The following is a 12129-nucleotide window of genomic DNA, read 5'->3' as shown; positions in this document are numbered from 1 at the left end:
AGTGGGGAGTTTAGGCCACTTAACATGAAATAACCCACTTGTGCTTTCAAAACAAGACTGTTAGATGAGTTACAAATTTGACCCTAAGATAATCCAGCATAAATAGAGAGCTTAATATCATAACTGTCATTCACTACATATATTTGCAACAATAGTATGCACTTAAAAGCATATGATAATGTGCATTTAAATACACATACAAAATTAGAATATGAGAAATACGGATGGTTACTGTCTACATAACAGGCCATTCAAGTTAACTATGAAAGATTTAGGCCAATTATCCTGCTGCTGATCGTTCTTTTTGTTTGCTCCGAGTACCATAGACAGACAAGGCATGACAAGGTGACACTGCCAGATTGCAAGATAGAAGTTTAATGGGTGCATGATGTACATTACAAAAGTGAAATGGTGGAAGTGCAAAACTGTGAAAATAAGTGGGTCAATTTGTGTCGACATTAAGGGCTTACATTTCATGTTTTTATCTCATCCACCTGATTTTCAGGAGGTGGTGGCTCCATAGTTCTTAATTTGAAACATGCCATTACCACCTTCAGCTGCTGATGCAAGACTTTATTACACAACCAGTTTCATAGGCGAAATATAAAATCATGCATTATACACTATTGTATAATGGTCGTAACATCTATCACAGTTGTAAGATGAATGAGCACGCAACCTAGCACAGTAATTTCTGTTATGAAACAATAGTGTATTATTATTATTATTATTATTATTCATGATTTTACATTTCGTCTAACATGATTCTGTGAATAATTTTATGTAGGCCTACCTCATGATGGTCAAGCAACAAACTGGGTGAGTAAATAACGCAGTTTACCAGCAGCGCAAGGTGGTAATATGACATTTTTGAAACGTCATCCAACATAAGTTAAAGAAATCACGCATTTGTACAAGGCCGATTAAATTTAAGTACTGATTAAACTAGATATGTCAGTGTTGTGTTATACATACGCATAAATACAATTGAAACTGTATGCCCTGACTGCATCTATACGGCGAAAATTGCCTACAGATGAATTACCGTAATGACGTTAATAAATAATCTGTTTACAGTACGTGTATTTCCCTCGCTTTAAATTTTTTCAAATACGATCCACTGCTATACAATAAACTACCAATACAGATCCTGTGTGGGTGCATACAATGCAATATGTTCCACTGCAGTCATTGTAGTTGCGCATATCCAAAACCTTAAATGCTTCATTAAATTCTTGTCACATTCAGCTTGGACATAAATCATGATTTCGTAAAACACTAATAGCGTCAACTACTGAAGACAAACAACACAACAGTCTGCAGGGACCAAAAAACTTACCAACAGGTAAAAATATTGACGTGTCATATGAATAACGCCGACGCAGCCAAGTACATTTATAAATTAAATACTATGGCAGTATCCCGGATCACGTAAGAAACAGATTGACCGTCCTTACGACGGAACAGGCAACCGTAAAAATAGTTTTCCCGTCGGTCAATAGATGTCGCGGGCGACGCTACAATGCTAACTGACTTGTCCATGTCGCGGAATTGGCAACGCTGTATCTTCGGTGACGTGAATGACGCTGATTTGTGTTCGGATAGAGCGCTGCGCGCGAATTACATTCGTCACACAGCTGACTGTAGACCATGATCGGCTATGGTTTTTCCCGAGTTTTCAATCGAAGAATGTAGATTAGCTCCTGTAATTCTACAAACCAAGTTCATTTCTACTGTAGGGATACTTCTCACAATCATATGCGAAATGAAATAAATGGAAAGTAACACACAAATAATTCTCTGTTTAAATGCAGACTGTACTGCAGTCGCATAGGTTTTACACTCGCCTTCCTTTCCTCGTTGTTATACAGCTCTTCTGATACGGATTAGGTGGTAAAAAAGATCTCCACGTGCAGGTTAACACTAGAAAATTTTCAAAATCTTCTCAACGTCTTTGAAATATAATTCGTTAATTTACTGACAAATATTGCACTGAGCAGTGGGTTTCGCGTCCTGACGTTACCAACATAATTATTTTCCTGCGCCATTTGTTTGCTATGTCAAAACCAGCGGGCAAAATAATCTTATCTCAGTATCAAAGATTTACATCGTAGCTGTAACTAGAAGTCTGTGCGGACAGGAAAAATGCCGCCGTCCGTATGTGCACCGCATCCACAAGATCATTATCCACACCTGCCAAGTTGCTTATCCATATTCTGAGATATTAACGTTTTGTAACGCAGTTTAACCCACCACTGCTCTGAAAAGAGACTTGTGCCTGGCCTGAATTTTTGTCTGCTGATGTCCGCACTCGGTTGTGATGCGAATTAAGGCTTGACATATTTCAGTGACAGTCATTTCAAATTTAAATTCTTTTACTTTGCATGTAACTTATGGTAAATGATATAAGAGTGGCACAAAACGAAGAATTTTGGATTGTTGTTGAAAGGGGGCTGCAAACGCGGTAATATACAAATGAAAGCGTGTTTTTAGAACATATTTTGACGGTGTCAACTTTGAAGAGCCACAGACGGCAAACCATAATTACGTTAAAAATTTACTTTGTACAGTTTAAAGATAACCCTCAAATATCCGCAACAGACGTACGCTTTTATCTGCAACGCAGTTACTACTAGGGATATCCGCACTCGCGCAGACCTGTTACTGTAAGTAGTGTTGTTTTCGAGTGAAAGCTGTGTGAGGATTATTAGCGCACAGATAAAAACAATTAAAATAGGCAGCGTCTATAGTTTGCATGTTATGCTCGTTCTCTTCTATTCTCCTCCCTTCATTCCAGTATAAACGCTTGTTCACAAGTACAAACGAATGGCAGTGAACATTGGCGAATTATCTATGAATATTCTTTTGCAGCAGTGTAAACGAGGTTTTACACTCGTTCCCTTCGTTCGCTCTAGTATATACCAGGATTTAGAGGGACCGATGACCTAGCAGTTAGATGATCGCTATTATTCATTTATTCCACTGTTGCGATTTCAGCTCTAGAGCCATTTTAAAGTGCCAAGGGAAAGGTCTTGTAAGGTAATGCTTCTTAAATTGTTTACCAAATGTCACCACACTATGCTTTGCATTTTGTTATCCATATCTTATATTGGTTTCAGTTTTCACATTGCACACAAAGATGCCTCTACAGCCAAAATTACGATAGTGAAGTGAATAAACAGTTTAAAAAAGTCCAAATCGCAGCAAAGATTTCATTTAAAAATTATATGATATGATTCTTGTACAGGAAGGGCTGCCACGTTATATCAGAATATAAGATCGACAAAATTTAGATAGGATCGAATGCTAAGGGCTCTTTATCAGTTCTTACTCGTAACTAATTTATTGATTTACCTGAAATTAAAATCCACTCGTGTAACCTTTCTTTACCTTTGACAGGAAATCTGAACATTTTTAATTCAGGATTTGTTCGTCTACTACTCCTACAGTTGATATACTCGCAGGCCCTCGGCATGATGACTCGTTTCACTACCACCGGTATGTCAGAAACAGCTGTACTTCACAGTCGCCAAATAGTGGAAAGCTGCACGCGTTCGGCCGATGTTGCCACATATTTCACAGAACGGAGTGCCGTCTAGTGGTTGATTCCACAAGTAAGGGTGTGACGCTGTTGCCGCCTGGTGGCCGTTCCCTGACAAGGGTTGCCTGCTAGACCAAGCGATCGGGCAATCTGTTTCTTACATGATGGTGACAGAACAAAGATGGCCGCAAAGTATCACAGCTCAAAACATTTTCAAAATTACCTTTATTCCTCTCACGACCCACAGAGTCGCATTAATTGAAAAAAACTTCATGAATTTAATTTTTATTCATTCAAAAATACACTAATGACATCATTGCGAAATGATGGCATACACATAATTACAGTCGCGGAAACATTGAACCAGCAGACACTCGTCTGATTGGCATCATCAATAACATGGAGAACAAAGTACTCAACGAATGTGTGAAAATAATCCTCTTGACAATACTTCGATGGGTTCGTCAATTTACAGTCACCCGGGATCACAATTAAAACAAACAGAAAATACCTTTAACGCGCTCTGTTAAATTCGTGATCGGCTGTAATTAACCCACACGCACTATATTACCACCCTATCCCAAGAACTAACAAAACCGTTGACGTCCATTTAGCTAAGATTCCGAGGAAACTTCATTTATTGCAATTACATAACATTAATTTATCGTTACGCTCTCCCACTAACCAAATGAAACTGAAAGCTTTCAGGTAGTGGTGGGCGGGAAATCGCGTATCTATTAGAAATCACACTGATTGAAAAGTCACGGATATCACATTTACCATCTGTTGGCCAGATTTCGTACTGCTTTCTGTAAACTTGGCGTCATTCTATGGAATTAGCTGCGAGTTCAGTGACAAGTCGCGGCTAGAAGTCGCAAGTAGCAACTAAAGAGCGCAGTGCCATCTGTTGACCGACGTACGTACTTCCCTGAGAGCCTTGTGCCTCACGAGATCGATATGCCGTGTGTTCATATGAAGGGCTTATTTCAATAGTGGTACAAGGCTAGTTTTGTTCATTTTGAGATACAGAGTCCTAAAGTTAAATGAGCGCCGAAAAATCTGCAGTTGAGATACCTGAAATATTCAAGCTTATGGCGTCTTACTAGAGATGAACCTTTCATTCTGTTTGTTTGGATCATTAATTTCAGAAGCATTATAGACAGAAGGGTGGAGGTAATGGATTTGTACCACTATTGAAACAAGCCCTTCATATTATATGACGGCATGCACATTCAGCATCAGTTATGGTTGGTCAAACACAGCTGTAACTCTGAATGTAATATTTATTTATTCTTTGCCCATGGACTCCAGCTGAAAATCCAGCTGAGAGTATTGGGTGTGTCATACAATAGGCTATTAACATCAAACTTGCTTTCATTATATATAAATGAAACAAATGATTAAACAGAAATAGTCCATAACCATACAAAGGTATTACATGTTTCACATTATATGTACACACAAATCCAAACAACATACATGATAATTTTAAAAGATACATTTCAGTAATGATATAACATATTAAACACCATCTTAGTATTCACTCAAACCATATATAGATTTCTCTGTGAGATATAGTTTCAAATGATTTTTAAAACATTTTAGGTCTGTTTCTTTTTTAATGATTTTGGGGAGTTTACTAAAAAACCTTTTGCCTGCTTCTTCTGGGGCAGTCATAGACAGTTTTAGATTTCTGTTTATCATGTAGTAATTTTCATTTCCTCTTGTACCGTGTTTGTGTACATCTTTATTTAGGAGGTATTTATCACTTGACCTTACCGCCATTATGCTTTGGTATATGTGCAGTGAATATACTGTCATAATATTATAGTATACAAAAGCTTGCCTACAGGTCTGTCTTGGTGGTATTTTTGCAATGCATCTCACTGCCCTTTTCTGAATTGTGAATATTCTTTTTAGGTAGCCAGCTTCTGCACTTCCCCATATATGAACTGAATAAGACAAATGTGGGAAGACAAGTCCATAATACATTGATCTGAGGACTTTATCATCCACAGTCTTAGCTTTTTATGCATGATGAAGATCTGTTTGTTTATCTTTTTACACAGTGCATCAATGTGCTCCCCCCATGCCAAATGTTTATTATAGTTCCTAGAAAATTTGTGCTGGTTACTTCTTTAATAGTCTTTCCATTTATATTATAATTTTCACTATGCTTGGTCTGAAATACTACATTCATTGTTTTAGACTGATTCATAAACAGGTTGTTTTGTGTTAAATATTTATTTGCATTTTCGATAGTCAGGAGTGCTTCCTTCTCAAGCTCCTCCTTTGTGTCAGCTGTGCAAATGATTGTGTGTCATCAGCATACATTATAAGTTTCCGATTTATATAGCTAGGGAAGTCATTTACGTAGAGTATAAATAGTATTGGCCCAAGCACAGACCCTTGCGGCACACCGTGTTTAACTGATTGTAATTCTGATCTGTAGTTTGTTATATTTCCCCCACTAGTATGTCTGATTTCTGTACATTGTTTCCTATTTGTAATGTATGATTTAAGTATGTCATAGCATTTTCCTCTGATTCCATACTGATATAATTTCATCATTAATTTGAGTGGTTCACACAATCAAATGCCTTAGATAGGTCCACAAAAATCCCACTAGTCTTTTGTTGCCTGTCAAGTAAATTAAGAATGTGCTCAATTATATCTGTTGATGCTGTTTTTGTTGACTTCCCTTCTCTGAATAATAAGAAACATTGCCTTTTTCTCCTGAAAATATCAAGTAACCTAAAAAAATGTGTTTGATTCTGCTTCCAATATGACAGTTTTGGTTAATGCTCCACATGCCTACAGGACTTTGCTATGTTAACACAGCAGAACTCAGACATCTTTGTAAGTGTAGTGAAATGAAAACAGTAGTACTCAGTCATATGAACACCTCACTTTTCTTCCTACACAGTTCAAGTCGCTGTAGAAAAGTTTTACACCTGGTGTCCTACATGGCAACATCACACACAAGAACTTTTTGCCGACACTACCACCACCTACATAAAGAAAGCTTTTCCTGTGCTACTTTCAAGTAATGCACTTAAACTATTCCCGATTTAACAGAAAAATCTGTACTTGCCACTTTCATATCAACAGCCTCAAAATACATATTCCAGACTTCGGGATATGTTACAGGTCAGTGTCACACCAATATTGTGGGGGAGGGGGGGGGGGGGGGGGGGGGAGCATGTCATTCTCCAACAAGTGTTTACCAGTAAATAAATGGCGGAAAATTTACGGGTATAGGACGGCTTAATATGAGAAAAATGAGATTTTCATTATTCACTCACTGTATTGAATATTTATTATTCCTTTAAAATCGCATAACAACTTCAATACAACACAGTTCACTCACTCATTTTGCACACTTATTTCATAATTATGGCACTTTTAAGCTGCAAATCCTCTAAGAGCTGTCGTGAATCTTCACGATTCTCTCTCAAGAGCCTTGATATGGATAGATACGTACAGTAACCAGTAATCAGAGTCAGAACTGCGTCTGCAAAATCACAAGGATTATCAAACATTTTTGCTGTCACAAATTACAAGCAATGTAATTGACAGAGTAGATTGCTAATATTTGCTGTAATGAAAGCCACTCAATGGGGTATATTTCACATTTGCAAGAACAATCTCGCTTAAGTAATTGAGTTTATCGAAACACTTAGAAACTAACCTCTTGTTTGACGAAGACAGTCTACAGGGTGGCAATTTCTGCAGATCTGTTGACAATGAGTGACTGAAATGAAGTTCGGGTACCTGTGAACATAACTATATGTCAGAATTCATTTTCTAAACACGAACTATTACGATACTGTGTGGCTAATTAATACATATTAATTACACTATTAATATTTTCACAGTTGTTTCTTTAATACAAAATTAAAGCCAACGGAAGAACAAACGTAAAACATACTCACTAATGACAGTTTTGTTGAGATGCAATTTTCTGTGTGGACAGATTTACCTTTTTCATACGGTGGTAAGTCACAGAAATCGCAGTGGTAGAGTGCGGAGGGATACACGACCTGGATCCTCTATAGGTGGTGCTGCCTGCGACAAATCACGATTAAGAATATCAGATACTGAACGTTAGCATTCGCACTTCACTGACATCGGAAAATCGCAGTTCAGATTATCACTTCCTGAGGTACAATTTTTACTGATATATGAGCATTGCTGGTTTACCAGCAATGCCGTCAAAAATTGATAAAAATGTTGCTGCTTTTGGTGGTCTTAATCTTGTGCTGAAAATAAATTCAAAGTCGCACTCTGGTTAATATTACTTCGATGTGATAAAACACAAAGTGAGAACGTCCTGTCACTGACAGTTTGATTGGCGTCAGTAATAAAATCAATTACCCGAAAAACAATTAAAATTAAGATTACTGCTACAATGAGAAGTTGATAAAGCGATGTCTCGCTTATGATTTAATTTCCAGCTTCTTTTCACATCAGGTGTAAAACGCACATACATGCAGCGCTCAACAGCGGCTGCGTGAGGAACTATTTGCCCCGTTTCCCTAGATGGTCGCCAGATGGCTGGAAGTTCTGTTTGAGCGATACGTATGGTAACACGTACGAAACCAGTATTATATGGTCTGGAAGACTTTTTCAACTGTTTCCGTGTCTATAATGATTTTGCGAGCTATTTCTTTTCTTTCTTACGATTATTTCGTATTACCTCAAGTGAACTTTAGCATCACATTGCGGTCCATGGTTTCAGAAAAAAAGTGTTTCATTACTTGCTGAACGTTCCTCGTAGTTTTGAGTATTGAGGTACTTTTGTTACGCGCCACGTTACCGGAATGAACAAAGCTAAGAAAAATCTTAACGCCACAGTGAGGATGGAACGGATTTGGGAAACACATCCACTCACGAACTGCAAGAACATTATGGATGTGGAATCAGAGACACTTGTTTTAGAGCTTTGGCATTTGGCAGAAATCTTCAACCAAACTTCTTACAGTCGTGGGAAGCTCCATTTCTGAGGTTTTAATCACATTTTTGGGCTGTAAAACAGCAGAACGATCTGACATCTGTTGCGCGGTTTTCTCAGTTCCTGGTGCCGCCGCCTATGTAAGCGTAATTTTTTTTTTCCTTTTTCCATACGAATGCCCGTCTCAACTCAGTGGTCATTCGCAAATTGAAACACTTCGTGAACACGATAATTTCTGATGAAATGCGCTTGCAGTTAGGAATGTGGACTACCTTAGGCTGTTTACGATAATGGTGACAGTGAAAATTTGTGCCACTCTCAAGTAATTGAGTTTATGTTATTAACATGCTCGTACATTGCAGGATATGAAGCTCAAAATTGGCCTGATGTCCTGCAATATATGTTAATGATAAACTCAGTAGCTTGAAATTTGGAAAAAAAGCCGAAACTTGAGTCTTAACTAAATAAACAACAATACAGACAATTGGCAGTGTGTTGATTTAAAAATTATTGTATAACATCAAAAACTGATTGTTAACAACAACTGATTGAAAGTATACACTAAAAATGAAAAGTAACTGAACTGCTGTCTACATAATACGCCTTCTGTTTGCTTGTAGCCCAGACTGACAAATTAACATGAAAAACATTTTCGATAAAATAATTTTGGGTCATCGTGAACTGCTTACCTTGACGCGGCCGAATACCCTACATTGTTTTATTCAAATTGACACCGGGCGTGGAAGCCTTCGAACTTATAACACGATAAACAGTTCGACTTCACGTTTCACCCTTCAGCACTGACTATTTGTAATGCCCCAAGAACGGTATGATACACAATTACAATATGATTTTTGAGCACCGTCTCAAAAACTTAGGATCAATCGAATACTTTTTTAGTACTATGCAAACACGTTGTCACTTTTCAAGGAAAGCAGCGAACGGTGGAGGACTAAATTTTCGTTTATTTGCCTATTTAATTTAATACTTTGATACTTCTGTATAATCTTGAAACTAAAAGAACCATATTTTTTTTTTTCAAATTTTGTTCGATTTCTACGTGTCTTACAGGAAACAATAGGAATCAAAAATCGAAGCTCGGTTATTTCACAAACTGGTTACTTTAAGCGGTTTTAACGGTCAGATTAAACTTGTGGAGGAAAAAAAAAACAACAAAAAACCGGATACAACCGAAGGAGCCCGCAGCGGCGCATCCTTGTACGTCCGCCCCCTGGGAAAACCGTCTGGCTTGTTTACATTGTGCGACTGCACGCGTTTTACGCAGCACGTTGCGGGAAATTCCCGCACTTGAGAAAACGTAGTTACTGGGACCATCACAGCACTGATGTGTTTGAGCGCGCGCCCATTTAACACCTGTCAATTTGACGGTGACGAATTCGCCGAGCCGGTGCGGGTAGTAGGAGAGCAGAGCACTGGAAGAGGTGGCGTCAAGCAAGTGAGTCACTGCGCGCCGTGCCATCTGTCTGTCGTGTTTAGCACTACTCAGACGGCAGAACACTGCCGGCGGCATGCAAATTGCATCACTACCTCCTTCACTTCTCTATTTCCCTGGCAATGCTGACATGTGCGGTTCGGTTCCTTGGCCTGTTCGTAAACGCTGCCCTCGGGATTGACTGGTAGCTCTACACATGTGCTGCCGATTGGCTAAAAACTCGTGGTAGATGATGGGTGATACCACAGCTGCACACAGTCTGCGAAACCAGTTATGTTGGCCACTCACTGATGCGAGCGATAGAGGGCGATTCACGTTGTTAGGCTACCACTAAAAAAAAAAACAACTAAAGAAAATTTCATATAAACATAAGTGCGCAAGTGTTTTGTTACGAAGTTACGACTAATAAAATATTTTTGCCCGAAATTTAGCAACTTCACTAAAATGAAGCCGTTGCAAAACTGTACTAGGGTAAAGTAAAGCACGATTTCCATTTATTTTGTTGTTATTGTTTTAGTGAATCTAATAAAACTTATCTCAAACGTGTATCTGCAGTACTTTTTCCAGAACATCCAGAGAAGCAAAAAAGTAATTTGGTAAAATTTTTAATTCACTATCTACTTGGCCCAATCTGCTTTTCAAATTCCAGACAACTGCACAAAGTTTTCAACAGAAGCTGTAGAGAATTTAATTTTGGAAAAATGATGGCAATAACGTTAACAGAAACTGTATGGATGTGTCAGATAATCTGCTTTTATCAATACCATGGCACACGTGAGACAAACAACAGTTATTATATGGTTTCACTTAAACACACTTTTGTTATGTTCTTTCATTGAACAATACAGAAAACTCTACTCGTTTCAAGATTGAGAAACTTCTTAAACAACTCCAACTGTTCCCAACAATGACATAGACGTTTCTACATTCTTAACGGAAATTAAACAAACTTACTTGTACAATAGTGTTTGTTTCTATGAATGTTCTGGAAAACTTCTGCAGATACACTTCTGGGTCATGTTTGATTAGATTCACCAGACCAATAACAAAATAGAGTTTTGCAATGGCTTCACATTAGCGAAGTTGCTAAATTTCAGACAAAATCTTTTATTAGCCATAACTTCGTAACTAAACAACTGCGGAGCTATATTTATTGAAATTTTTTCTTTAGTTTTGCATGCAGAATAACACTTCAAAATACCTGCAGTCACCCTGTATATGGTTTGTGATAATCCCTTCAGCACCCATAAGGCCTGAAGATGGATTGTACATAGAAGTGCCGAAACTGGTAGCTACACAATAAATAGGCCTGAGATCACAAGGACGGAGGTAGCCGTTTCATTTTCTTACAAAGAAATTCTGGTCGTATGTAAACGCTGTTAGATCCCCATAAGTTTGTGTCCAGTCACCCATGGACAAAGCAGGAACTAAAATTGGGGTAGCAAAGCAAAAGCATTAAGAATCAAGAACATTAATGAGATATTATGCATTTCTCATTAATTTTAAAAATAGGGGTCGTCAAAAAAATGTTTTCCCAATCCAGACTTGTTATTTGATAAACTCTGTTGAGGGTATTGGGTTCTACACGATCTCGTCTAGCGGGAATTCCCAGAAAGTATCAGAACAACTGGTCTAATGAAACCAGTTTGTGTTTTGATAAGTTTGTGAAAAGCTTTTACACCTTATTTCATCTCTGAATTTCCAGCACAGTGGAAACACAAACCTGTTCCATTAGAACTAATATACGCACTGCACTTACTGAGAACCACGAATACAGTTTACAGTAATGACGCTAATGAGTGTACTGCATGGCCGTATCCATGCAAAATAATCGAGGGATGTGTCAATTGTTTACTTCGTTCTAAAGATATGTCTTAAGGATTGGCGAAGAGCTTACAGTAGAAGAGGTGTGTTTCACAGTAGAGAAGATGAAAAAGTGGTCACAGCTCGTAAGTTATGCTTTTCAGAGCTCGTTTACTAACTTTTTTCTGGTTTTCATCCATGCTACAACCTCTCAAAATAGGTAATACTTTTCATGCCTTGTATACAAAAATTTTAATTTTTATGTGGAACAGTTACAACACTGATCAAGGTTCGTGCATGACTATATGCAAATCAAAAGGAAAATAAGCATTACGGCGAACAACAGAAGTATAAATCCCGAAACAATGTCTCACAAAG

General features: G+C 38.0%; 1 protein-coding gene and 1 long non-coding RNA gene across 12 annotated transcripts in view; both read right to left on the bottom strand.

Annotated features, from left to right (window-relative positions):
* LOC126108463 (myoneurin-like) overlaps positions 1-4413 on the bottom strand; it is a 131775-nt gene extending 127362 nt beyond the window's left edge. For 5 of the 10 annotated variants that reach the window (XM_049913694.1, XM_049913696.1, XM_049913693.1 and 2 more), the window contains exon 1: positions 1340-1487. The gene's annotated coding sequence lies outside the window, so the exon portion shown is untranslated. Of the gene's footprint in view, positions 1-975; positions 1144-1166; positions 1278-1339; positions 1488-3354; positions 3517-4321 lie in introns of those variants that run through there. The other 5 variants (XM_049913698.1, XM_049913700.1, XM_049913695.1 and 2 more) reach the window with 5 other exon arrangements.
* Positions 4414-6873: 2460 nt separating this feature from the next.
* On the bottom strand, positions 6874-9107 carry LOC126108714 (uncharacterized). 2 transcript variants are annotated; one of them, XR_007523611.1, is made up of 3 exons: positions 7477-9107; positions 7233-7315; positions 6874-7055 (listed from the first exon to the last, which is right to left on the bottom strand). It is a non-coding gene; the product is annotated as an uncharacterized LOC126108714 (long non-coding RNA). The 2 variants fall into 2 exon arrangements; XR_007523612.1 differs by having other exon boundaries at positions 7524-9107.
* Between the last annotated feature and the right edge of the window lie 3022 nt (positions 9108-12129).

The sequence above is a fragment of the Schistocerca cancellata genome, chromosome 11, assembly GCF_023864275.1.
Source record: "Schistocerca cancellata isolate TAMUIC-IGC-003103 chromosome 11, iqSchCanc2.1, whole genome shotgun sequence".
Classification (NCBI taxonomy): Eukaryota; Metazoa; Arthropoda; class Insecta; order Orthoptera; family Acrididae; genus Schistocerca; species Schistocerca cancellata.
This window is presented reverse-complemented; position numbering and strand designations above follow the sequence as displayed.